This window comes from Peromyscus eremicus, chromosome 14 (assembly GCF_949786415.1).
Source record: "Peromyscus eremicus chromosome 14, PerEre_H2_v1, whole genome shotgun sequence".
In the NCBI taxonomy this organism is placed as follows: domain Eukaryota; kingdom Metazoa; phylum Chordata; class Mammalia; order Rodentia; family Cricetidae; genus Peromyscus; species Peromyscus eremicus.
Window position 1 is genome coordinate 72,573,727 of NC_081430.1, and position 27,163 is coordinate 72,600,889.

Here is a 27,163-nt window from a genome sequence, read left to right on the forward strand (position 1 = left end):
ATCAGTGTGCACAACTGGGAAAAGTTGAGCATGACCTAAAAAGAAGATGTGGAAATAAGAAGGTGGATGGTTTGGGGACCTGTCCAATGGTGGACATTTAAGTTCATTTTGTGTCTTGGCTATTGTAGAAAATGCAGGGGTGATCACAAGAGTACAGCTATCTCTTCGACATTTTGAATTCATTTCCTTCAGTCATACACACAGTAGTGAAATTGCTGGCTCATGGACCATCATATTTTTAATTCTGGAGGGAATCTTCATATTGCTATCTGTAATGGCTCTAGTTAATACTCCCAGCCTACTATACAGCAAGAATTCCTTTCTTCACATTATCACAGACGTCTTTTATTTGGATTATGGCCACGCCAATAGTTGAAAGGTGACACTCATCATGGTTTTAACTCTCCTTGTATGATGATTAGGGATAATGTGTATTTTTTCATATACACTTTCACCATTTGTATATATTTTTCAACAAATGTCTGTTCAGGAGCTGGAGATATGGCTCAGTATTTAAGCATGTCTGCTGCACAGTCATGAGAATCACAGCATCAGTAGAACTTCCTGCAAATTTGTAGAATTACAGCTCTAAAAGACCTAATGCCATCTTCTGACCTCCATACACATAAAGCCTGACACATAGACATACACTCACATACACATACATACAAATAAACAATATAAATCTTTTCTAAGATTTTTACAGAATGTTCATGTTATTGCTTTCACATATTTTAAGGAAATGACTAGCTCCTTTCCAATGATAATCCGCTACTAGACGATGATTTGAAGACATTTTTATACTGTTCTGTCAATGGTCTCTTCAATCTTTCACTTGTCCTCTTCCTATGAAGAAACATTTTATTGTGCCTTCCCCCCACCCCCGTGCTTTTGAATGTTTATCTCCCAATTCACTGTCCAGACCTGGCTGTAAAATATTCATCTCTGTTTCTTTTTTAGAGTGTCTTTTTTTTCTTTTTGTCTAATCTTTAAATTTTTAATCCATTTCAACTTGGTGTGTCTGATATGAGAAAAGGTCTAATTTCATTCTTGCACATGTATATATCTTGTTTCTCCAATACTATTGTTTTTAAAGCGACCTCTTCCTGTTGTGTGTGGTTGAAACCTATCATGAAAAGCAGTTGGCTGTGTTTTCACCAAAGAGATTTCTTCCCTCATCTACTGGTCTTTGTGCCTGTTTTTGAGCCAATACGATTCTATTTGGGTATAGTGTAGTTCTGCCTCTGCCTCCTGAATACTAAGATTACAGGCATGTATCACCATGCAGATAATATAGTTTCAAGTTAAGAAGTATTGCAGGTCTTTATTGGTTCCATGTGCATGTCTGAAGTGTTTTTCCTATTTCTGTGATGACTATGTTGAGTATTTTTATGCAAATTGCATTGAATACAGATCACTTTTAGATGTCAGGGATATTGAAGCAATATTCAGTTCTTCACACTGATGAATGTGAGGTAATCTATCCACTTGTGTTTTAAATTTTTCATCAATATTTAATAATTGACAATATATAAATCTGTACTTCCTAGTAAATTATTCCTAAAAATATTTTAGTGTTCAGTAAGATGTCTCAGAAGGTAAGAATGCTTTCTGGCAAGCCTCATGACCTAAGTCCATCTGTGGTACTCACATGATAGAGGAAGACTCCCTCATGTTATCCTCTGGCTTCTATGTAGATGCTATGGTGTGTGTGTGTGTGTATGTGTGTGTGTGTGTGTGTGTGTGTGTGTGTGTGCCTGTGTGTGTGCGTGTGTATGTGTGTGTATGTGTGTGTGTGTTTGTGTGTGTGTGTGCGTGTGTGCATGTGTGAGCATGGGCATGCAGGAGGCTACACCAGTTAAAAATGTAAAAAGGTCTATGGTATTATAAATAGAATTTTCATTTCTTTACATATAGTTTCCTATTAATATTCAAAAAGACTGTGAGTTTTTATATGTTGATTTTGGATCCTGTAACTTCAAATGAATTAGTTCTCACAGTCATAGACTGTCGCTGTGCACAGGACTGTGTCATCTCCCAACAGAGAGATGTTAACATACTCTTATTCTGTTTAGACTCCTTTAATTTCTTACTGTGGCTCAGACCTGCAGTACTATATTCAAGAGACACTGAAAATTTTTGCTTGCTTGCCCTGTTCTATATCTTACAAGAAAAAAATTATAGGTAATATGAGTTGTGGTTTATCACTTCTACTATGTTTATTGTACTGAGGTAAATTCACTCTACACTCTAGATCTTGGAGAGATATTTACATTTCTTTGTACACTATATTTTGGTCATAGTCTTCCCCTCCAGCTCCTTCCAAATCCCATCTACATCTCTACCCACTCAACTTCATGTTCTTTTTCTCTCTCTCAAAAAATTCATAAAAATCAGGGGGTAGGGAATAAAAAAACATAAAAATTACAATCAAAACAGATAAATTAAAAAGAAATAAAATTGATAAGACAAATACAAAAAAGTACACACACACACACACACACACACACACACACACACACACTGTGGAGTTCACTTTGTGTTGAGAAACTAGTCTTGGACATGGGGCTTACTCTAGAGTGTGGTTGATGAACACAGTGATACTCTATAAGAGAAAACTGATTTTCCCTTCCCTAGTAGGTTTTGCAAATAACTTTTTGATCAGGGGTGAAACTTTGTGTTCAACTCCTTTTCTCAGTGCTGGGATCTTGTCTGGTTTGATCCTAGGCAGGCCATTTGCATGCTGTCACAGTCTCTGTGATTTCATATGTGTATCACCCCTGTTGTGTCTGAAAGACACTATTTTTTTGGAGTCATCCACTACCTCTGGCTCTTACAATCTTCTTACCTTCTCATCCACACAGTTCGGTGAACTTTAAGGGGTGGGTTTGACAAAGACATCTCATTTCTCATTTAGCACCCAATGCTCCAAAGTCTCTCTGCATATTGTCTAGTTGTGGAACTCTTCGTTAATGATCATCTACCGCATGAAGAAGCTTCTCTCATGAGGGCTGAGCAATGCTCTCCTCTATGCATGTAGGAATGTGTCATTTCATTAAGAAATGATGATGAGATTTGTTGAAATCTTTGTCTATGCCTATTGAAATCACGTGGCTTTTGTCTTTTTTCCTGTTGATGTGATGTGGCATTTATATTTTGATCCAGAGTACATATCAGATCTTGTATTTCCTTTGCTATTTTCTGTCAGAATGATCTGTCTGTCGTTGAAAGGAGAATGTTGAAGTCAGTTACTATTATGGTATTGCAGTCTACCGCTCCCTTCAGGTCTATCAATACTTGCTGTACATACTTAGTTAACTTTATTATCTGTTGCACCTTCTCACTGCACTGGCTCCCTTATTTTATATAACAGCTTTCTTGTTTTTTTTAATAGTCTGTCTTTTATTTAAAATTTGTTTTCTATGGCATAGATCCTTGCTATCACCACTCCCTTCTTGTTTTCATTGGCATGGACTATCTTTTTCATTCCTTCATTTTGAGTCTTTCTGGGCCTTATAGATGAGGTGAGTCTCTGATAGGCAGCATATATTGGGTCTTTTAAATAATGTTTATCAATTCATCCCCTGCATCTTTTTGAATGGGGTATCTGTATTTAAGCTTATCATTGAAAGGTAAAACTGTCTTTCATCCTATTGATTTCTAAAGTTTTGGTTCCTTTCTTCCTTAATTGTTCTCTTTCTTTAAAGTGAAATTCTGTCTCCCTTCCTCCCCTCCCCTGTCCTCCCTCTTCCCCATGGTCTTACTATGTAACTCAGGTTGGTCTCAAACTCCTGGTTCTCCTGCCTCCCCTTCTTTAGTGCTTGAATTACAAATGTGGGACACTGCACCCAGCTCAATTTTTCTTTACTAGCGAGTTTTGATCTTCATTTTGTTTTCTTGTTATCGGTTTGTGTGTCTCTTACATGTTTGTACTCTCTCATTACTGTGTAGTTTTCAAAAGTTCCTACAATTAAAACAGTGTATTTTAAGCTAATTAGTAGTCTTAAATTTGATGACGAAAAGAAAAGAAAAGCCTCTACCCTTCCATTTCTTATCGTGTTTTGAGTTTAGGATATTAAAATTTACATTGTCTTGTACTGTATATCTGGATCTTAAGAAATTATTCTAGCTGTTAATATATCAGTAAATTTCTATTTTCACCTTAACCATAAACATGGTGTCTTTTCCAGCACCATTTCACAGCACCGGGCACTGGATTTGACTCTGTGTTTTAAGCAATGAGTTCTGTTTTTTCGCGTTCCCAATGAGCATTCTTTCCTTTAGCCAGGAGGATTTCCTTCCTCATTTCTCCCAAGGCAGGTCTCGTGGTGATAGACTCCCAGGCTGGCTTTTCTCTTCTTTCCTTTTCTCTCCTTTTGGTCTTGGAAAAGCCTTTACTTCTCCTGATTTCTGGGAAACAGCTTTTCTCCTGGTTTTTGGGAGACAGCTTTCTGGGGAAGGGTTTTCTTGCTTGACAGACTTTTTTTGTTGTAACCCTTCAGCACTTTGACTATATCCCCACTCTGTCTTGCTGTGTGTTCCATGCTAGGAAGTCTGCTGCAGAGGACATGAGGACCACCTTATTTACTTCCTTTCTTGGTCTGCTTTCCGGGGCCTCTTTTTATCTTTGAGTTCTAATGGTTGGACTCAGGGTTAGTTGAGTTGCCACTGAGTAGACGTCTAACTTTCCACTTCCCAGTGCTCGGGGGTAGTAATGGTTGAGTGTCTCTTGAGGCTTCTAAAGTTGATATTAAATCCATATTGTGAGTTGTTAGTGGGACTGAAGCTTCATCTAGCTAAGGTGTGTAGAGGTAGAGTTTCGGATAGGTGGTTAGGACTGGATAAGGTAATTGTGGTTGAGGAAGACCCAGAGACAGGCCTGCACGCTCCCTGTCTCTACAGTGTAACCTCTCTACAATATCCTGTGCAACCTCAGAACTCTCCTCAGGAGCCTTTCACCAAAGTGATACTTCCTGCTACACATAACTCAAAACAAATCTTTTCTCTCTTTTTTTTATAAAAAAAAGATTTATTTTAGATATTATCATATAACTATATCATCTCCACCTCTCCTTTCCTCCCTCCAAACACTCTCATGTGCTCCTTCCTTGTTCTCCTTCAAATTTATGGCCTGTTTTTTCATTAATTGTTATTAAATACGTATGTATGTCTACATACATATATCTTCCTAAATATAACCTACTCAGACTGTATAATGTTACTTCTGCATGTTTTCAGGGCTGACCATTTGGTATTGGATAACCAATTATTGTGCTCTTCCCTGGGGAAGACTGTTTCTTCTGTTCTCAGCATCCCTTAGCTCCCTATAGTTCTCTGTGTAGGGTTGAGGCCTCATGGTTCTGGGTTGTTAGCAACATAAAAATGAACTAATACACCTGAATATTTACATAGTTTCTCCAGGTTTGGCATACCTTCTGCTAGTAATTCTATCCCTCTGTTTTTAGAGACAGAGTCTTGCTAAGTAGCCCTTGATGGCACCAAACTTGCAGCCATCCTCCTGTCTCTATCTTCCAAGGACAGGGATGACAGAGTGAGCCACCCTACCAGCTGCTGCCCCTAACTCCTTCCGTAAGGTTTTATTCTCTGCCTTTTCCTTTTCCTTCCCAGGTTCTGGTGAAGGGACAGTTTGCTCTCTCTCGCTGCTGGCTAAAAAATCCCATATGCCTTTCCCTTCACCTTCATTCTATTTTCTGCTCTACATGCATATTTTCCCATACCTTTTCTTCTTGACTATTCTGCTCTCGATGCTCTAATATACTTTTTGTTTCCATTTCATCCACTGCATTTTTAGCTCTGAAATTTAATTTATTATTTAATTTTCCCTATTACATCTTTCATTCTGGCTCTCCCTCACCTCATGGAATCAAGTTCACTGAGCTTCCTTAAAAGATCTAGTTTTATCCTTTTCAGTTGGCTCATACCACCTCCCCACTCAGTTTACACTGCTTTACTTTGTCTGTTTGCTGCTGCCATGCTTCCCTGGTAGTTCTTCATCCTTGTGGGCAAACACCAGGTTCTGGGCATTGGAAGGAGTGGGTGCCGCTCTAGTCTTCACAGCTGGCTTTGCTTGGGAAAGCCTTGTGGCAGGCATGACACTTTGGCGTTCTTGAAACCCCGTGGCTGCTGGTTCTCCGCCAAGAGCTTACGATTGAATATGGCAAATGCAGTGCTGTGATGGGCCAGGAGCCCAGGGACGATCCTTTCTGTGCCATGCCCTGTAACGCTTGACACAGTGGCTGCTGGCCTCTGACGGAACCTTATGTTGCTGGTGTTCGTACCCAGTGGTGCATGCCAGAAACTGAACTTTCCATACAACCCTGGGGCTGTGTGGTACCACCTGGCAATGGGCTGAGTTATTGGCATGGAAGTTAGAGCCATGGGGTCATCCCAGTGCTGGCTTTTCCAAGGAAGGGCCTATTGGTGAGATACAGGGCAAAATCCTGTGCTCTCTTTCCTCTTTCTCCCAAGCAGGAGATATTTCTCTAGATACTGTGACTCCTGGGGTTGGGAGAAGGATGATACGGATAATGTAAAACTGTCCTTCCTACCTTCATCAATGGGTCTTATCTTGTTATGTGCTGTAGCCAGCTACTCATTAGAGAGTCCCTTGATCTCTTTGTCCCTACACCATGTGCTACTTTAATGTCCCTATTTATCATTTCTGAGCTCTCCTTACCAGAGTATCTTTTCAAGACCTATTTTTTTTCCATTTAAAAGTTGCTTGTTTCTTACTGTGAATTTGGAGTTCATGTACAAATTATTTATATATTTTAGATGCATGTATCTTCTTGGATATATGATTGGTAAACTTTTTTTCCAGTCTGAAGCTTGTCTTTTTATATTCTTAGCAATGTATTTCACAGTGCAGAAATTTGTAATTGTTTTGAAGTCAATCTGTGAGTTTCACTCCTTTGTAGACTATTCTTTTAATGTCGTATCTAGGAACAGTTGGCCTAAATGAAAATTTCCCTTCTAACTTTCATTATAATTTTGTGCTTTACTTTTCAGTTTAGACTTTTTTTTTTTTTTAATAAATGGGAAAGTCTGAACCAAGATCAATTTTGTTGTATATGGATTGCGGTGGTTTGAATAACAATGGCCTCCATAGGCTCATATATTTTAATGCTTAGACACCAGGAAATGGAATTCTTTGATAGGATTAGATGGTGTGGCCTTGTTGAAGGAAGTGTGTCACTGGGAGTCAGCTTTGAGGTTTCAAAGGCCCATGTGAGGCCCAGGCTCTCTCTTTGCCTGCAGATATGGCTCTCAACTACTTTTCCAGTACCAAGACTGCCATGTCTGCTGCCAGGCTTCCTGCCTTTATGATAATGGAACTAAAGCCTCTGAAACTATATAAGAAAGCCCCAATTAAAAGCTTTTGTTTTAAAGAGTCGCCATGGTCATTGCGCTTTTTCACCGCAACAGAACAGTGACTAAGACAGAACTTAGTACCATGGAGTGGTGTACTCCTGTGACAGTCCTGAACATGCTCTTGGTTGGAGGAATATGGTAGACTTTGGGACTTTGGACTAGAAAAGTGATTGGACAGTTTCTGTGGGGCTTAATGGGCCACCCTTGCAGGAGGACAGAAGACAAAGCTGCTGAGGGCAAGGTAAATTATGGAGAATCAGCTCTTGAAGTTTCAGATGGAAATATTAGCTAGTAGCCTAGAGACCATTCTTGTGATATGTTGGCATAGAATGTGGCTGTTTTGGGACCTGGGCCTAAAAATCTGCCTGAAGCTAAACTGAAGAGTTTTGGATTAATGGCAGTAACAGAGGAGTTTTCAAGACAGCCTAGTATTGGCTTGCTGTGTGGTTGTTAGTAATCACTCTTATGTAGATTTATATTAAAAGGGAGCTGAACAAAGAGAGATACAAAATGTATAGTTTGAGGAGAAAAGGAGTACCAAAAGTATAATGAAGCTAAATCCAGTGCTCAAGTAGATAAAAAGTTAATTTTAAAAAAAGCCTGATGCTAAATGAAATAAAGGAAGTGGTAAACTTGGGGTAAGACTCCAACCGGCTAAGCTTCCAGCTTGTGAAAAAGAATTGAAAAAAAGCTTAAGCAGTGAAGGAAACCATCAACAACAGAAAACTGATGCAAATGTAACAGAATGAGAGGGACATGTTCCAGCCCCAGCAAGCAGCAGAACTTGGCAGATTCTGTAGATACATGGTTCTGGCTTTAGAGTCAAGGATATAAGAAAAGGATTCTGTGCTCTCCCTCCATGGCTAAGGAAAGTCTCTGAGGCTAGATGTGTGTCAAGGATGTCCTTGCATGGAGCCCCAGAGAGTCGTTGAGTAAAGCTGTGAAAGTGAAGCCTGAATTTGGTGGAGACCCCAAAAAATTTTAGAGATGCCAGAGTCATGGGATACCTGCCAGGAGAGCTGCAGACTGGGTATGGCACCAGTCCAAGAGAGAAAAGTGTGTTGCAGTCAACAAAGCTGAATGGAGTGGGAGTTCTAAAAGGCACCTTGACATTGGACAAAGAGATGCAGAATTTGGAGTCTGTCCAGCTGCTTTTCCATCTTTGGCCCAGTATTTCTTCACTATGCTTCCTTTCCTCCATATTGAAAATGTAATGTATATTCTGTGTCATTATATGTTGAAAATATTTTTATTTTATAGGGGGTTACAGTTAAGAGATTACCATGACTCTGAGAGAGACTTTGAACTTTGGACTTTTAAACAGTGTTAAGATCATGATAGGCAATGTGGACTTTTGAATTAAGACTGAATGGAATGCATTTTTGCATTATGGTATGGCTATAAGTCTATGGGGACCAGGGAGTAGAATGTGGTGATTTGAATAAAAATGGCCCCTAGAGGCTCATATATTTTAATTTATAGTCACCAAGGAGTGGAACTCTTCGATAGCTTTGAAAGAATTAAGAGGTGTGGTCTTGTCGGAGGAAGCATGTCACTGGGGTTGGGCTTTGAAGTTTCAAAATCTTGTGCCAGGCTCATCTGTCCCCTCCCATTGCTTTTACTCTCAATCTCTCTCTGCCTGTGGATCAAGATGAAGCTCTCAACTACTTCTCCAGTACCATGCCTGCATGCCTCCATGCTCTCTGACTCAATGATAATGGACTAATCCTCTGGAAATGTAAGCAAGCCCCCAATTAAATGCTTTCCTTTGTACGAGTGACCTGTGGTCATGGTGTCTATTTACAACAATAGAACAGTGACTAAGACATGGTTGTTGAATTGTTCTATCATAAAGCTAGAGAGCATTGAAATTGTCTAAAGGACTTGTTTTGCACCATTGCCCAGAATCAGCTGGCACACTATGTTTTTTTCTGAGTTGTACACCTTAAGCTAGAGAATTTTATTAGAGATAGTTTATCACAATAAATATGAGTTGCCCACATTTGTGAGGACATACTCCTAGGCTTATGTTCAGTTGATCTATTTATAGATTTGTCTTGTCAATGTATGTATCTATATCATCACCACAGTCTTTTTTTCCCTCGGTTTTTTTTTCTTTGAAGTCTTCATGGGGTTAGCCTGTCTTATTGACTTCAATTACTTTTTCAAAATTAATTTAGCTTCCAAGTTTCTTTACCTTGACCTATCAATCTAGAAGCAGCCATTTGTGTGTGTGTGTGTGTGTGTGTGTGTGTGTGTGTGTGTACAATAGTTTACAAAGTTTTACAAAACTATTTACAAAAGTTTCTGCTAGAAGATTGCTAAGCATATTAGTTAGGCAATTATTGCTCTTACCTATTCTGAGTACTTCAGTCCAAGACATGGCTCATCTTGTCCTTTTTTAGTTTCTCTCATCAACATTTTATAATATTGTGTGTAGAAAAAATTGTGTACATCTTGTTAGATTTATATTATTTGAATTTGTGGTACTATAATAAATCACATATTTCAACATTTTAGGATGTAGCCAATACAGATATTTTGTGTCAATTTGGATATCTTATAGCATATGCAAATATTAGTTCTATGTACTTTTTAATAAATATATGGTTATTTCCAGTTAAGTGATTAACAGAAGCATATATACACACACACACATACACACAGCCCACACACAATTTGCCAGTCAATCATCACTGTTCATATCTCCATCTGCTACTGACTGATCATAAAAATCCAGCATCCAAAATTCTGGTCAATGTATGTTTTCAGCACTACTATTCATCCTTCCTCTTTATCCACCTGTCTTCTAAAAAGTCAGTGTTTCCTAGTGAATGCCTCTCTTCCTTAAAAGTGCCATCTGAGAACTCTATGTCCCGAGGGATAAACAGTCTCTCTCTGATTACTCCCAGCAATCTTGGTTTCTCTGGAAGTTTAGATAAGAATGACTGAGACTATCTGAATGTTTGTTACTTCCAAAATACATGTTGAAATTTTAACCCCCTTGGTGATGGCATTAGAAAGTAAGAAGTTTAGAAGGTCGTTATCAGGTCCTGGGGGTGCCTCCCTCATGAAAGGGATCAGTTTTCCCATAGAAGAGGCCAGAGAGCTATCCCTTGCCATTTTCTGCTGTTTCCATGTGAGGAACCTTGTTGTCTATGAATTAGGAAGGAGGCTCTCACTTAAACACCAAATCTGCTGTGACCTTGGAATTTCCAGAGTCCAGAAATGCACGAAATAAATTGCTGTTGCTATGAACCATTGCGTTCATGGGATTTTTACACTAGCAGCTTGAACATACTAAAAATAACATTCAATATTGATCAGCCAAGGTTGTTCTTTTCTTCCTAATAGAGCTGGAGGCCAAGTGGTGTGACATAATCTTAGTGAGAACTGACTGAATGCAGAGCTGGTTGACATGGTTGCCATGGCTTTCTCTGCTGCATTTACTAACTTCACATTGTCTTTCCTATTGACTTTGGAATTTCTTCAAACTATATTATCAATTAATTCTGTTAGAATTAATAGAAATATTTTTTAAAGATTATAGCTGTTCAATTGAATTCACATAACCCACACGATCCTTCTTTTCAGTTGGCACTTGAAATTTGAAAATGGTATGTTGTTGGGGATTTTTACTCTTTTTTTGGGGGGGGGCACCACCCAGCTCCCAAATTCCACACAGAGACTTATTCTTAATTATGAATGCCCGGCCTTAGCTTGGCTTAGTTTCTAGGCAGCTTTTCTTAATTTAAATTATCTCATCTACCTTTTGCCTCTGGGCTTTTCCCATTCTCTTCTGTAAATCTTACTTTTACTTCATGGCTTGCTATGGAGCTGGATGGCTGGCCCCTGGAGTCCTCCTCCTTCTCTGGCTGCTAGCTCTCTTCTTTTTTCACTCCTCCATCTCTTCTTTTTTTCTCTCCCAGATTTCTCCTTCTATATATTCTCTCTGCCTACCTGCTCCACCTATCCTTTCTCGCTATTGGCCAGTTCTTTATGAGACCATCAGGTGTTTTAGACAGGCACAGTAACACAGCTTCACAGAGTTAAACAAATGCAACATAAAAGTAACACACCTTAAAATAATATTCTACTACAATGATATATTTAACATGATAATTCATAGCAGTGAATTTATAGATCATTGCTTTTCTTTTTAAATGTAATACTATGTGACACTAAATGAATGTTTCTATCAAACAGTCTCATTGAATGCTATATTTTATCACTATAGAATATATTTGTTTCACTCATACTTTTTGCCTTGAACTTAAATTTATAAACATCATTTATCTTTGTTGTTTTCATACTAGCCTTTCCTTGTACATCTTTGCTCTTCCTTATACTTCCTATACCTAAATGTCAATGGTAAACAGCATGCTTGTTAATAAAGTATCACGAATTCAGTCACAATTCTGGAGGAACTTACAGACTGACAGTTAAGAGAGAGATTTTAGGAGTACTGCCCCTCCTATGAAAACTCTCTTATAGTATACCCTGTGATGTATTTGTTATATAAATCATATATTATTCATCCATCCATTTGTTTGTTGAATAACTGGTATTTTAGGCATCTTTCTATAGTTAAGGATGCAGAGGTGGGAAAAATGACAGAAAACAGTGCTTTCAGAGAACTTAAACTCTGATGAGATTATTGTGGTTTGAAAGAAAATGGCCCTCAAAGTGACTGGCACTATTAGGAAGTGTGGTCTTGTTGGAGGAAGTGTGTCACTTTGGGGGTGGGCTTTGAGGTCTCATATATGCTCAAGTTATGCCCAGTGTGGGACAGTTTAGTTCCTGTTACCTGAAGATCAAGATATAGAACTCTCAACTACCTCTCCAGCCCCATCTATGCCTACATGCTGCTTTGCTTCCCATTATGATGATAATGGACTAAACCTCTGCACTGTAAGTAAGCCAGCCCCAATTAAAAGTTTTCCTTTATAAGAGTCACCCTGGTCATGATGATTTTTTCATAGCAGTAGAAATTTTAACTAAGGCAGAAATTGGTACCAGAAATGGGGTACTGTTGTGAAAGGCCTGACCATGCTTTTGTTTGGAGGGACTTGGACTTTGGGACTTTGGGTTAGGAAATCAGTGGAATGCTTTATGCACTGCTTAATGTTCCATACCAGAAGAAGCATAAAAGACAGTGGTGTATACCATGTTTGTCTTTCTGAGTCTGGGTTACCTCACTCAGGATGATTTTTTCTAGATCCATCCATTTGCCTGCAAATCTCATGATGTCATTGTTTTTCTCTGCTGAGTAGTATTCCATTGTGTATATGTACCACATTTTGTTTATCCAGTTGAAGGGCATCTAGGTTGTTTCCATGTTCTGGCTATTACAAATAATGCTGATATGAACATAGCTGAACAAGTGCTCTTGTGGTGTGGTTGAGCATTTCTTGGGTATATGCCCAAGACTGGTATAGCTGGATCTTGGGGGAGATGGATTCCCAATTTTCTAAGAAAGCACCATATTGATTTCCAAAGTGGTTATACAAGCTTGCATTCCCACCAGCAGTGGAGGAGAGTTCCCCTAGCTCCATATCCTCTCCAGCACAAGGTGTCTTCAGTGTTTTTGATCTTAGCCATTCTGACAGGCATAAGGTGGTATCTCAGAGTTGTTTTGATTTGCATTTCCCTGATGATTAGGGATGTTGAGGAATTCCTTAAATGTACTCACTCATAGGAGGATACTAGATGTGGAACAAGGATGACTGGACTGCTACTCACATCACCAGGGAGGCTACCTGGAAAACAGAACCCCAAGAAAGACATGGGGATCACCCAATGACGGAGAAATGGAAGAGATCTACATGAACAGCCTGGACATGAGTGAGGGTAATGAAGGGCGAGAGTTGAGGGAAAGAGAGCTTAGGGGAGCAAGAGATCCCAGCTGGATCAACAACAGAGAGGGAGAACAAGGAATAGGAGACCATGGTAAATGAAGACCACATGAGAATAGGAAGAAGCAAAGTGCTAGAGAGGCCCACAGAAATCCACAAAGATACCCCCACAACAGACTGCTGGCAATGGTCGAGAGACAGCCCGAACTGACCTACTCCGGTGATGGGATGGCCAAACACCCTAATTGTCGTGCTAGAAACCCCATCCAATGACTGAGGGATCTGGATGCCGAGATCCATGGCTAGGCCCCGGGTGGAGCTCTGGGAGTCCAGTTAGCGAGAAAGAGGAGGGTTTATATGAACGAGAATTGTTGAGACCAAGTTTGGATAAAGCACAGGGACAAATAGCCAAACGAATGGAAACACATGAACTATGAACCAATGACTGAGGGGCCCCCAACTGGATCAGGCCTTCTGAATGGGTGAGACAGTTGATTGGCTTGGTCTATTTGGGAGGCATCCAGGCAGTGGGACCAGGTCCTGTGCTCATTGCATGAGTTGGCTGTTTGAAACCTGGGGCCTATGCAGGATTGCTTGGCTCGGCCTGGGAGGAGGGGACTGGACCTACCTGGACTGAGTCTACCAGGTTGATCTCAGTCCTCGAGGGAGGCTTTGCCCTGGAGGAGATGGGAATGGGGGGTGGGCTCGGGGGAAGGTAAGGGGGGCGGGAGGGGGGAGAACAAGGGAATCCATGGCTGATATGTAGAACTGAATTGTATTGTAAAATTTAAAAAAAAAAAAAAGGAAAAAAAAAAAAAAACAAGAGAGTGGTGCTAAGAGTGATTTGAACTGTGGGGGCCGGCTCAAGACATTTCAGAGGAGAAGAATTTAGTTTGTTGCCTAGAATCATTCTGGTGATATTTCGGTGAAGAATGTGTCTGCTTTTTGCCCTTGTCTGGAAGTTTGCCTGAAGTTTAAGTGAAGAATTTTGGATTAATGCCCTTGGCAGAAGAAATCTCAATACAGCCTAATAAAGACTCTGTCATATGATTACTAGTGTTCATGCTTATAAAGATTTACAATGTAAAAGAACTATTTGAGCATAAAAGGAGGACCAGGAAGTGGAATGGAGCTAAATTCTGGATTCAAGGGGTAAAACAGATTAAGAAATGGAATAAAGGGAATAGTGACCTCAGGGCAAGATCTCAACTAGCTAAGTCTCCAACTTGTGAAAAGAATAGCTTAGAGCTGGGTGTGGTAGTGCATGCCTTTAATCCCAGCATTGAAAGCAGAGGCTGGGGAATCTCTCAGTTTGAGGCTAGCCTGGTCTACAGAGCAAATTCCAGAACAGCCAGGCTCAGGCAATGAAGGAAATCATGGAAAACAAAAAAGCTGGTGAAGGTATAATGGAAAAATCTCTGAGTTCAAGGCCAACTTGGTCTACAGAGCAAGGTTCAGGACAGCCAAGCTTAGGCAGTGGAAAAAAGCAAAGCTGATGAAGATGGATTTGAATGAAGGGGCCATGTTCAAGCCCCAGTAAGCAGCAGAATTTGGCATCTTTAGCTATGTGGTTCTGACTTTAGAGTTAAGAAAAAAGTAAGCGGACATGAAGTTTGCCTCCATGTCTAAGAAAAACTGCTAAGGCTAGGCATGTGTCAGGGCTGGAAGCCTAAAGAGGCCATTGTGTGAAGCTGCAGCCTGGATTGTCCTGGAGACTTCAAGATGCTGGAGATGCCAGAGCTGTAGGATACCTGCCAAAGAAAGTTGCTAAAAGGGAGTGAAACCAGCCCATGAAAAAGAATTGTTTTGAAGTCAACAAAACTGAAAGGAGTTGGAGATCTGAAAAGTGTTTTGACATCGGATATGGAGACACAGAGTTTAGAGTTTGCCCAGGTGGTTTTTGGTCTTGCTTTGGTCCATTATTTCCTCACTATGCTCCCTTCCCTATATTTTGTAATGGTAATACATTATATATCTTATGTCATTATATGTGGAAGTATGTGATCTGCTTTTTTATTTGATTTTATAAAGGACTAAGAAATTGCATAAATCTTAGAAGAGCCTTTGAATTTAGACTTTTAAATAAGTTTGAGACTGTTATATGAGACTATAGGGACTTTTGAAGTTGGAATAAATGCATTTTTGCATTATGGTGTGGCTACAAGCCTTTGGGGGCCAGGGAGTAGAATGTGGTTGTTTGAAAGAAAATGGCCCCCAAAGGGGGTGGCACTATTAGGAGATGTGGCCTTGTTGAAGTAGGTATGGTCTTGTTAGAGGAAGTGTGTCACAATGGAGATGGGCTTTGAGGTCTGATATATGCTCAAGAAACAGCCCAGTGTCTGAGCTCACTTCCTATTGCCTTTGGATCAAGATGTATGTACTCTCTGCTCCAGCACCATGTCTGACTGCATGCTGCTTTGCTTCCCACCATGATGATAATGGACTAAACCTCTGAACTGTAAGCAGGCTACCTCAATTAAACGTTTTCTTTTATAAGAATTGCTGTGTGGAGTACTACTTAGCAGAGAAAAACAATGACATCATGAAATTTGCAAGCAAATAAATGGAACTAGAAAATATCATCCTGAGTGAGGTAACCCATACTCAGAAGGACAAACATGGTATGTATCCACTCATAAGTAGATACTAGATGTAAAGCAAAGGATAACCAGATAACATGTCACAACTCCAGAGATGCTAGCTAACAAGGAAGACCCAAAGAGGGGGGCATGGATCACCCTGGGAAGGGGAAATAGATGAGCTCTCCCATGAGTAAATTGGGGATGAGGAGGGGCAATGGAGGGTAGGGGATAGGAGATGAGAACATAAGGGAATGGGATATTTGAGCTGGAACAGGGATGGAGTGGGAAAGCAATGAAAGAGATGCCATGATAGAGGGAGATATCATGGGGATAGAGAGAAACCCCATCCTAGGGAAGTTGCCAGAAATCCCCAAGGATGACCCCAGCTTGGACTACTAGCAATAGTGGAGAGGTGCCTGAACTGAACTGGTTTGCCCCAGTGATCAGATCAGTGAATACCCCAACTGTAATCACAGAGCTTTTCTCCAGTGACTAATGAAGGCAGATGCAGAGATCCATAGCCAAACACCAGGCAGAGCTCCAGAAGCCCAGTCAAAGAGAGAGAAGAGGGATTCTATGAGCAAGTGCATCAGGATCATGATGGGGAAACCTGCAGAGACGACCAAATCAAACTAGTGGAAACTCATGAAAGTTGGGTCAATGGCTGTGGAGCCTGCATGGGACTAGACTAGGCCCTCTGCATGGCAAGACAATTGTGTAGTTTGATATGTTTGGGGGGAGGGGGCTGGCGATAGAATCAGAATCCATCCCTAATGTATGAGCGGGCTTTTTGGAGCCCACTACCTATGATGGGACACCTTGTGCAGCCTTGAGGAAGGGGGAAGGGCTTGGACTTGCCTCTACTAGATGTGACTTCCTATGGGAGGCCTTGCCTTCTTGTGCAGGGGAATCGAGGTGGGTTTGGGGGGGGGGCTGGGGGGGGCAGAGGAGAAAAGAGGGGCCAGTTACTCAAACAATGCCATTAATGTGCCTTCTACATTTATATTTTTTTCATTTACTTTCAATATTCATTTAGGTATCCTGTTTCTTCACTGGTTTCTTCTAAATAAAGAAGACTTATCTAACCATGATTTACATTTTGTGGCTATTTTGGTATCTTAATTATTTCTGAGAGAAAAGAGGCTAAGTGTATAATATTTAATTAGAGTAGACGAGTACTAATTCTTCCAAATCTGTGTGGTATTTAATAAAAAACTCGATATAACCTATGTGGGGAAGACATAGGTAAATTCTGAAGTCTGCGTCATATACAGCAAGTCAGAAAAATAGGAAACCCTAGCCCCTGAAGGCTCAGTTTGTAGCTTATCTAAGTTAGTAATTAAAATCAGACAGGGTGTCTATGTATGTGTGGGCATGTATGAAAATGAGGACAAGAAATTCTGTATTTGTCTTTGAAGAGCAAAATGCACCATTATAAGAAAAAGCAAAAATTAGCATCCTTCCTGGCATATTCCAGAAACGATCCCATTTATATGAAAGAACTGCAAATGCACACGATGTGCATTGGATTGGCAAGATCAATCCTAGACTGGCACGTGGCTGGGAATGGCTTTTATTTAACAGTCTCTGCTGAAATACTTGCCCTTTTTTATTCAAAGGTTTTTTGGTGTCTTCAAGAAATCTTTAGTAAGAACAAGAAACCCAATTCTGGAAGGAACTGTGTGACCTGGTTCAACAGCTACATGGTGAAAAAGATAGCATGGTGGTCTTAGTCTTGCAGGCTTCTAGGTTTGGATAAACATGGATATCAAATATACTTGATATAGAACTATGCCCTATGGATAGTTATATGATATAGCTTAAGAACACGGTCTACCCTCTTGTGCATACCTATTTAGAGACACAGCTTAAAGTAAAATGCTGTTATAACAAGTATTATAGGATGGGGCAGATATTTATGATATGGTACCTTCACCTACATTTTGAGAGTAAATAAAACTCCAATATTAAACCTTAAGACAGATAATCTGAATATAAGTGTTTTAAAATTCTATAGAATGAGAAAATTGAGATGATGTCTTTTGGTCTATCTAGTGGCATAGTTGCCTAACAACTTTAAAGAAAAAGTACTAAATAGAATCTGATGTAAAGTTATCAAGGAGAATATGTAACAACAATACAAAGAATAAATGAAGGGCTTTAGGGAAATTAGTGAGTAAATTAGGAACACTTTATAAGGCATATTAAAAAAAACATCAAAATATTATCTGTAGGAAAAACTTGAATTATACCTAACATTGAAAACATCCTTTATTTAATTTTGATTATTTTTTGAGATAATACTATAATGCATCATCTCTCCCTTCCCTTTCATCCTGCCAAACTGTCCCATAAATCCCTCTTTTTCTCTTTCAAATTCATGGCCTCTTTTTTTTAATTGTTATTACATACATATGTGTATATACATATATTCCTAAATATCACCTGTTCAATCTGTATAATGTTACTTGCATATATATTTTCACACTGACCATTTGGCATTGAATAACCAATTGGTGTGCTCTTCCCAGGGAAAACTAGATTCTCTCCTTCTCAGCTTTCCTTGGCTGCCTGTAGTTCTTTGTGGAGAGTTGAGGCCCCCAGGCTACTTTGGCGTGTCTAATATTGTTGTTCTTGTTCAGCACCCAGTTCAACAGTCCTGTTGGTACAACTTTATGTGTGTAGCTTCTGATCAGCTCCCAGTTCAGTAGTCATGTGGGTTCGACTCTAGGTGTGTAGCTTCTGAGACTTTGAGGAGGCACAGTGTCACAGCAAACTCTCTGATCCTGGACATAGGTGGAAGTGTTTATATTTTGTGAAAACTAAACAACGAAAAATTTGAGAATGAACATGTACTTTGTCCATCCATTTAATCAGGCATGCTTTGGGAAGGAGTTACCATGTTGTGAGAGATGGGGAAAGGCCAAACTCTTCAAAAAGGATGTCACCAAGAAGTGATTGGTGATAAATAGATTCCCACTAATATAAGTTCCATTAATTTAAATAATAATGAATACTGTGATGCTGAATGTTGTAAGCAGAACTTAAGTGACTATATATCAGGAGCATTACAACTGTAATTCTGTTTTGAAAGTAAAAATATTAGAGCAAGTGGATGACTTCAAAGGTTCATTTCATTCAGATGTTATTTTCCTGTCATGATGAATTTCCTCTAATTTTATTGCTTTCTCTGAACCTATTCCTTTAGTTATAAAAAAATTCATTGACATTCCTTTGTTTTTTATTATCTGTATCAGATGAAAAAGTCTATCTCTACAATAGTGTCTCTCATTGCACCCACTTACTGCAGGAAAAATTTATGATGAAGGAAACACACAGAGAGAAAATTGAATGTTCTCTTAGGATACCAGCTCATTAAATGTGGAACTTGTATCAAAAGTTTCATGCCAATAGGACATCTTTACCTTTTTATCAAATTAAAATATGCTTATTGTAAAAAGAAGTTTAAAAACATACTAGGAAGAATCAGAACAAATGATTACTCGTTGCCCAAAAACGAGTAATATTTTTTCACCTTTGCTTTCCTAAAGCAAAGTTAGATGATATGTTATATTCTAGAATACAGGATAGGATATACACCACAGAAGTGAGAATCACTGTTTTAGAATACTGAAAACTAGACCCTGTTTTCTTCTTTCCCCCTCCCCCAAAGCTGCAGTTGTCATCCCCACTTCAAGAAGTTTCAACTCTCTGCCTCTCCCTTCTGTTTTTGTCGTAAGAACATATGTGGTCCTGTTAACCACTAAATGAGGAACTCTTGTGTTAATGTCCCTTCACGATATTCTTTATTTTCAGCTAAAATGTTATGGTACAAGCTCAGTGTGCCCAGAAACATTTCCGTCTTCCACTTTAATCTCCATGACCTTGCATGGAGCATGCTTAGGAATGCCCATGTACAGGCTTCCTAAATAAATCCCTGTTCTCCCATCATTTTAGGTGAGTGTTGCTTTGAAATGACTTCCATCTTCTCCCTACATGTTGAAAGTAATAAACTATTCTCCACTCTTTTATGACTCAACTAAGCTTATCTTGGCTTTGCCCTCACCAACATCTGAACCTATAGCATCTAATTAGAGTTCCAAGACACAGGTTGAGCTTAGGGATAGAGAAAAGTGGGAGGTGAGTTTAGAAGCAATGCTTTAGATCTCTAGCCTAGATGACTAGTCTGCCAGGACTTCAGACACAGCCAGATGCTTTTAAATATTTTTCCACATGTGTAGAAAAAATAGCTGAAAGATGGGGTGGGAAAGATGGATGGATCTGATGTTACTTGATTACTGATCAAATATTTTATAGAAGCCTGTAATTCCACCCTGTTTCCAACAGCTCCCTTGACCCAGGGATAATAATCACAGGGCCACTTGTTCAAAAGTCTTTCTTCTACAATATGAATTCTGGTAGATTTTGCTGTTATTATTGTTAATGTAATCATCCAAAGTATATAATACTGCAATAGTTATTTATAACTTGTAAGGCATTTTCTGCAGTATTAGCTATACTGTATAGCATTATTTTAAGTGGGTTTGTGTCTGTATATAACTATCCTATGCAGGTGTAGTAGACGTTGCTGGTGCCAGCCTACCAGCAATCTTTTCTCCTTTTTCTCATAATATAATCATGATTTGTGGTATTGCATATCCCCTACAACACATTTCAAATGTATTCCAATTTTATCATAGAACATCTGCCTGTGTTTTGAGGTTCACACTTTGCCAGTCTCCTTGAAGATAGAATTATCACATGATCTACTTCTGATAAATAAGAGGTAAGGCCAAGTCAGAAAGGCTAGGGAAACTTCTTCTATACAGTGAATAGAGACTTCCATTCATAGTCTACTTTTTCTTTTCTTTTTGCCATGTGACTTGAATCAGTGATTGATACTTTGTGGCCAAGAGAAGTAAGACTGAGACAATGCCATCAGATGCAGATGGCAGAGAACAAACATAGAAAGGGGCTGGCTCCTCTACAAGATCACAAAGGTACTGAACTAAACCATGAACAGATACTCGGAGATGCACCAGAGTTTGCTGTCTGTACAGTTCATTCAAATCCAACCTACAGTGTTTCCAAACATTCCCTCCTAGCAGGAGAACTTTGGTGAGCAATTCTAAAGCTAAGTCTTAAGGCTGGAATTCAAAAGACGTTATCATAGACAATTGAAAACATTAAGGCTTTTTGCCAAACTGCCTCCAAATATGATACCATCAGTTTATCATCAATCAAAAATAATAGACTCTTAAAAATGAAGTTGTGTTTATATTTATTTCCCTTAAAAGCCTGCATCTCTGCAGCTTCTTAGAAAGCTCACTGTCATGTCACTTTTCTGAGGAAGTGTAGACAGATGTTTGATCACTCCAGTTAGGGCACAGCAAGAGGCTAAATAAAAGATTCCATCAGAGTCTAGTTTGGTTAACCAATGAGTTTATTGGAGCTATAAGTATGGATGACATAAAGTGAATATGTCAAATCAAAGTCCCACCCAGTGTGAATGATGACCTCATGAATGTAGCAGTGGATTCCTACCTTCAGTTAACTTCTTACGTACTTGGGCACCCCAAAGACAATGTGTATCTAGGGATTAGAATAAAAGGGAAGAATCTAGTGACCTATCCCCCCTCCTACTGACTATCACTATTGTTTTGTTTATTTTATCACTCTACTTTAGGACTAAATCCTTCCATAAAATCTGTCCATGCTGATGGCCAAGCCAGACTAGGAGAAAAATCACTTCATTATAACACCCAAGGAAATGCAAAGAGTCAGTAAAGTCTGGAGAACATAAATATAAAGTAGGTTATAAATAATATCTTCTACTTGTAAATTCATAAATACACAGGGAGAACTGCCTGTGTTTATGGACTTACCTGTGGAAAAAATATTGACTGGCAAAACCAAGGACTGTAGCTATAGCACAGCACATCTCTGTGCCTTATTTTCTGCCTGCTGCCACGTTCAGTGAACAGCCTAAAAATCTTAGTCACCAATGTCCCATCTGCCTAGTCTGCCTTCTTTTGTAAGAACCAAAAAGAGAAAGGCAAATGTGATTACTAACATATTGAGTGGATCGAATGACAGGGAACTATATACCTACCATGGACTGAGAGGGCCAGGCAAATATCAGGACAGCCTTACCCAATAACTCAGTTAAAAACTAGACCTCAGTCTCTGCTTCTTGGTACTGGGCAGGCAGTTTCTGAGGAAAAACCATGAATGAAAGACAATCAGTCTCCAACCCCCTGACAGCAAGGACGAGGCTCCATAGTCAGCGCATACTAGGCCAGGACGCCTTGGCCACAACAGCTCAAAATGATAAAGACAAAGCCTGGGACTTGTCCAGATCTGCCCCCAAATGGAAAAGCTGTAGCCTAATCAGCCCCTGACTAGCCCTAGCCAATTAGAACATATTAATATGATTGATACTTGCTTAAGCCAATCATATCCAAGATGACGTAACTGCCCTAGGAACTTCCCTTGGCTGTGCTTAAAAGTAGACCATGTGGGATGGTCAACCCCAGAGTGCTGCAATAAACAACACTCTTGTTGATTGCATATGTGGATGATGGTCTTTTGTGAGACTTCTGCAGGACCCTAACATGGACATCCACAGAGCTCAAGTCAATACCGTAGCATCCCATTTTTAGGTCTGTTAACTCAGATGTGAAAAGAGGTTGAAGGAGAGAGAAAGCTTATTACATGCAGTCTTTTTTTTGTTGACATCTGTTGATGGTTCTGCTTGACACACTAACTCTTCAGTGTTGACTGCATCTGTTTCTACCTGTTGGTCTACAAACTCAGATACATTTACAGTGAGTTCTTGTGGTATTTAATATCATTTTTCAAATATTCAGCTTCTTTGGCATTAGTTTACAGTAGGGAATATGACATTTTTAAATGTCTATTGTAAGCTGAAATTGCAAGAGATAAGCCACACATGTCAAAGATCCTATAATACTGATTGGCTGGTTAGGACTTCCTGATTGTGGAAAGAGTTGGAACATTTCTCATTAGGAGACAAATTATCATGGACTAATTTTAATCCCCTGAGTAGTCCCATCCCTGTGTCTAACTTAACATGCTTTCAACTATCTGGCAAGACTTTGGAATATATTAACTCAGTAGACCACTAGTTTCCACCAACCCCAAAGCTCATGATGTTATTTGATAACACCTAAAATTGATAGCAATCCCCCTGCTTCACTGTAACCTGCTGCACCTTCCCATCAATGTATTAGAAAACTGCCATGATTAACTACTTCCATTGTATGGCTTTAATAGTGCAAGCAATTCCACATGGTAACATGCTATTCAGAGCAACTATAATCCAAGTTCCACGGCCATGGTCACTCATATTGGGCTCAGAATAAACTTAGGCCTTCTGAAGTTAGACGTGTTTTGTATCATCACTGTCAATACTAACACCCAAGTTCCTTCCTGGTTGTTAAATCATGAGCATTTGAATTAATAAAAAGGTCTCACTTGCTTCTTGCTGTGTATGTATTCTACATGGAAAGTGATGGTAAGGAATGAGGAAGGCTCAGAACCTAGGACAGGCACATGATTTCTTTTAGTCATTGAATTTATTGGTACAGATGTAAAAGACATGGGGAAGTTATGATATATTAACACATATAATAATATATATGATAACATATATACAAAATGATTAAAAAAAAACAAGAGTCTGGTAAAGCCAAGGAAAGAAAAGGTGTTCTTTATTTAAAATCACTTAACTTGACTGTTTGAAAGTACTGTTGGCAAAAGAAACATGTTAAAGTCCTACTAAGTGCATTGAGGTGTGTCAACCTGGGCTGTGACTTTGAGATGTTTATGAATGGGTTGATAAAAAGCTACAAGCACACAAGGAAAGTTAACTGAGACTCCCACATAAGAAAGAGGTCACTCACAGACTGAAATAATTTGTCATAAGCTAGGGAACTTCCAGGATCTAGGAGAGAGGGTTTGACAAATCCCTTCAGAGACAGCACAACCTCTATGGCCACTTGATCTGAGACAATAATTTCCTATTGTTTTCAGACACCCAGACTATGGTCTTTGTCACAGGGGCCCTGGAAACTGCCACAACCGTGTCTTCCACTACAGTCCTCACCAACTGGCAGCAACCTTATGTGTTGGTTCACACACATTCTGTATCCCACAGATTTCTTCTCCTGAGATCAGAGACTATGTGATACTATTTTAGGTTCCATGGTTTGTAATTCATCCACAACTGGATGACCTATGAAACTCATCCTTGAGATATTTAAGGAACTATGTGGGACTGAAATGTAAATAATTTACAGACTTACAAAATGAGCCAATAATAAGTTATTTCAATGTTCCGGATTGATCTGCTGCAAATTCTGGGGACACTGGAGAACTGGCTAACATGGTCCTTCTTCTTATTGAGTTTGTATTCTGCAACAGAGAAAGATGAATGCAATGGAATAAGCAAGGTAAAGAATATAATATAGGGTAATGTGGTAGCTAACGGGATTGTGTATCAAGCTTGCATGTATTGGTCAAGCAAGGTCAGGAATAAACTTGGTGAGTTTGGGCAGGCAGCATGGAAGTGTGGCATCAAATGAAAAAGGCAGAGGGTAGACAAAGGAAACTGAGAAGCACATGCGTTTAATTTCAAGAAACATTTGTAGCCCATATCAGGATCAGAACTGTGTGCTAAGAGCAATGAAAAGCCACCAAAAGGTCCTAAATTGCTTTTGAAAGAAACAACTTAGTTCTGTGTGGTAAATGGGCTGTAGTGGGAGAGGCAGAGGTTAATTGGAGGACTTTTATCTAGGGTGGTAACAGAAGTGGGGTGTTCATGGTAAGGCCAGGTGCTGAATGAGATAGAGAGGTACTAAACCATAAGACACCAGTACCAATTGTTGGGTTTCTCCATGACCTCTGACCGATACCACTCTGTTTATTGGTGGCCATTCTTGAACTGTCACAAGATATTCTGAGATTAACATAACCTTTTGGGGCTGGGTGATCTTGTAGCTCTCAGCAACCCAGAGTGTGCACAATGTTCTTGCTTAGAGTGGAGTTGATGTCAGAACGTGGATCAGTCAATACCAGGACTTTAGCTCACATGGAAAGTGGGTGGATTCTGGCTTTCATGGAACTTCATCTATACTGGATGTTGTTTATGGATTTCAAGCATTATAAAACAACACTGTGACTAGTTTCAATCACCTTTCCAGTTGAGGCCTTTGCTTTTGACTTCATGTTAAATACTTCACACTTGTTACAAAATAATTCTCACTCTATCAAACAAGCCTCATGAAGTAACATTACCTTCCTCTGATAAACCAAGCAACTGAGAGCAATACTGTGGCCACAGAGTTGAAGCTAGGATGCGGCCAAGCAGAGTTGTAACTTAGGTCTGTGTTACCTTTCATTTTTAGTTTCTTTTTCTTTGGCTTGTAAAGAGCTTTAGTAAATAATATGGTCTGTGAGAATAATTAAAAATGAGAATACAGAAATATTTTTATTTTAATTTGAAATGTGTTTTTCTGCAAAATATTATGTTTGTTTTACATGTGAATATGTATTCTCTATATAATATATGTACATATATAATGTACATATAAAAATACAAGCATTTGCTATAAATGTATGTGGTAGACCCACGTACCCCATGAAAACATAGGTTATTCATTCAGGGCAGAAGCAAAGTATCTTGATGATGTTCTTAGGTAACTTTGGTGACTTCAGATCTAATTAAGCATTTTTACAATGCATAAACTCTTTTGGCCTATTGGAGAAGTGGGTTTCCTTACAGACAAAAGACAAAATTCCTTTTTTTTTTAAACACTAAGTGGGCTGCCATTTTTATTGCTTGCTCTTCGTTCCCACTCACTGGGTGCTGAGAGAAATAAATCAAAGTGACAGAGAGCTGGAATGGAAATCAGGGTGTGCGAGCATTTTCATTGATAGAAGAATTCCTCAAAAAGATGGAAATGGAAGGAAAAAAATGAAAGTCATTCTTATTGCTAATGAAATGTTTCCTTGCTGTCATGCAGTGTGTGGTGAGAAGAAAAATGACTTGGACTTCACCGGAAACTCAGACCACAGAACATTTTCAACCAGGTAATTAGGCTGATATGAGATGTCACAAGTGGTGATTGTTACAAAGGACTGCCTCTGAGATGCAAGCTCAGGATTAAAGGGTGCCTAGATGGCCAGGGCTCCACTTGCAATGCTGAGCCAATGACAGTGTCCAGCAAGATGCTCCTGCACCTGCTGGAAATGCTGGTCCCCCCACCTCCACCCCAGGGATCTGACTTTGAAAATAAGGTTAAAAGATGATGGCTGTGGGCAAATGAAGCCGCTCTCTAGTGAGCAGCTGCCATGTGGGATAAAGGAACCCGTTCTTAGAAGGCAGCTGTTTGGAACTTTGTTAGTCAGCTGAGAGGAGAGTTGTTTCCTCTGGAGTTAGGCCTGAAAACTTCCCTGTTAACCCTGTTTGGATACAGAGAGAAAGAGAGAGTGGGGGGAAGGGGAGAGAGAGAGAGAGAGAGAGAGAGAGAGAGAGAGAGAGAGAGAGACAGAGACAGAGACAGAGAGAGACAGAGAGAGACAGAGAGAGCGCTTTTTATTAAAGGAACACCATGCTTATGTAGACATGTGACATTTTCTTTAATGGCAACATGCATTTGAAAAGAACTTCATGTGTAAGGAAGCTTTGGGGGTCTCTAATAGAAATTTTAATCCAGCACTTGCATTTCTATAGCCTGTGGATAGATTGTTGTTAGTACCTACATCACTTGCTGCTATTGCTCAGGGCTAGGACAAACCTCTCCATCAGTAATATTTTAGCATTTCTAAAATTATATAAATGGATAGATTGAATATATATATATATATATATATTTGCTACTTGTGTAAGATATCTACAGTAGTAATTCAGTGATAAATAAAATGTTCTTCAGTTAAAAGATCTTAGAATTTGATGAGGAGAATAGACACGCACCCATGAAAACTTGAGTCACAATGATAGCTCCTTGGTGGAAGTAGGCACAAAAAAGATTTGTGGTCCAGCTTTGGAAACTAGGAGAGCATTTGAGAGAGTCAGAGTTGAACCAGCATCCAGAACTGCATACAGAGAAGACACTGGGAAATCAAGTAAATAGCTCATAAGATAGATAGAAGCAGGTTCAGAGACCACACAATTTGGAAGGATGACAGTAATATTATTGTTTGGTAAGATGACTTTAGTAAGAGATAAAAATGAAGTATCCTCAAGTAGGGTAAATACTGTGAAATTAATTTCGGCAGGAAATCTGCAAATATTAGCAATGCTTGGTAGTA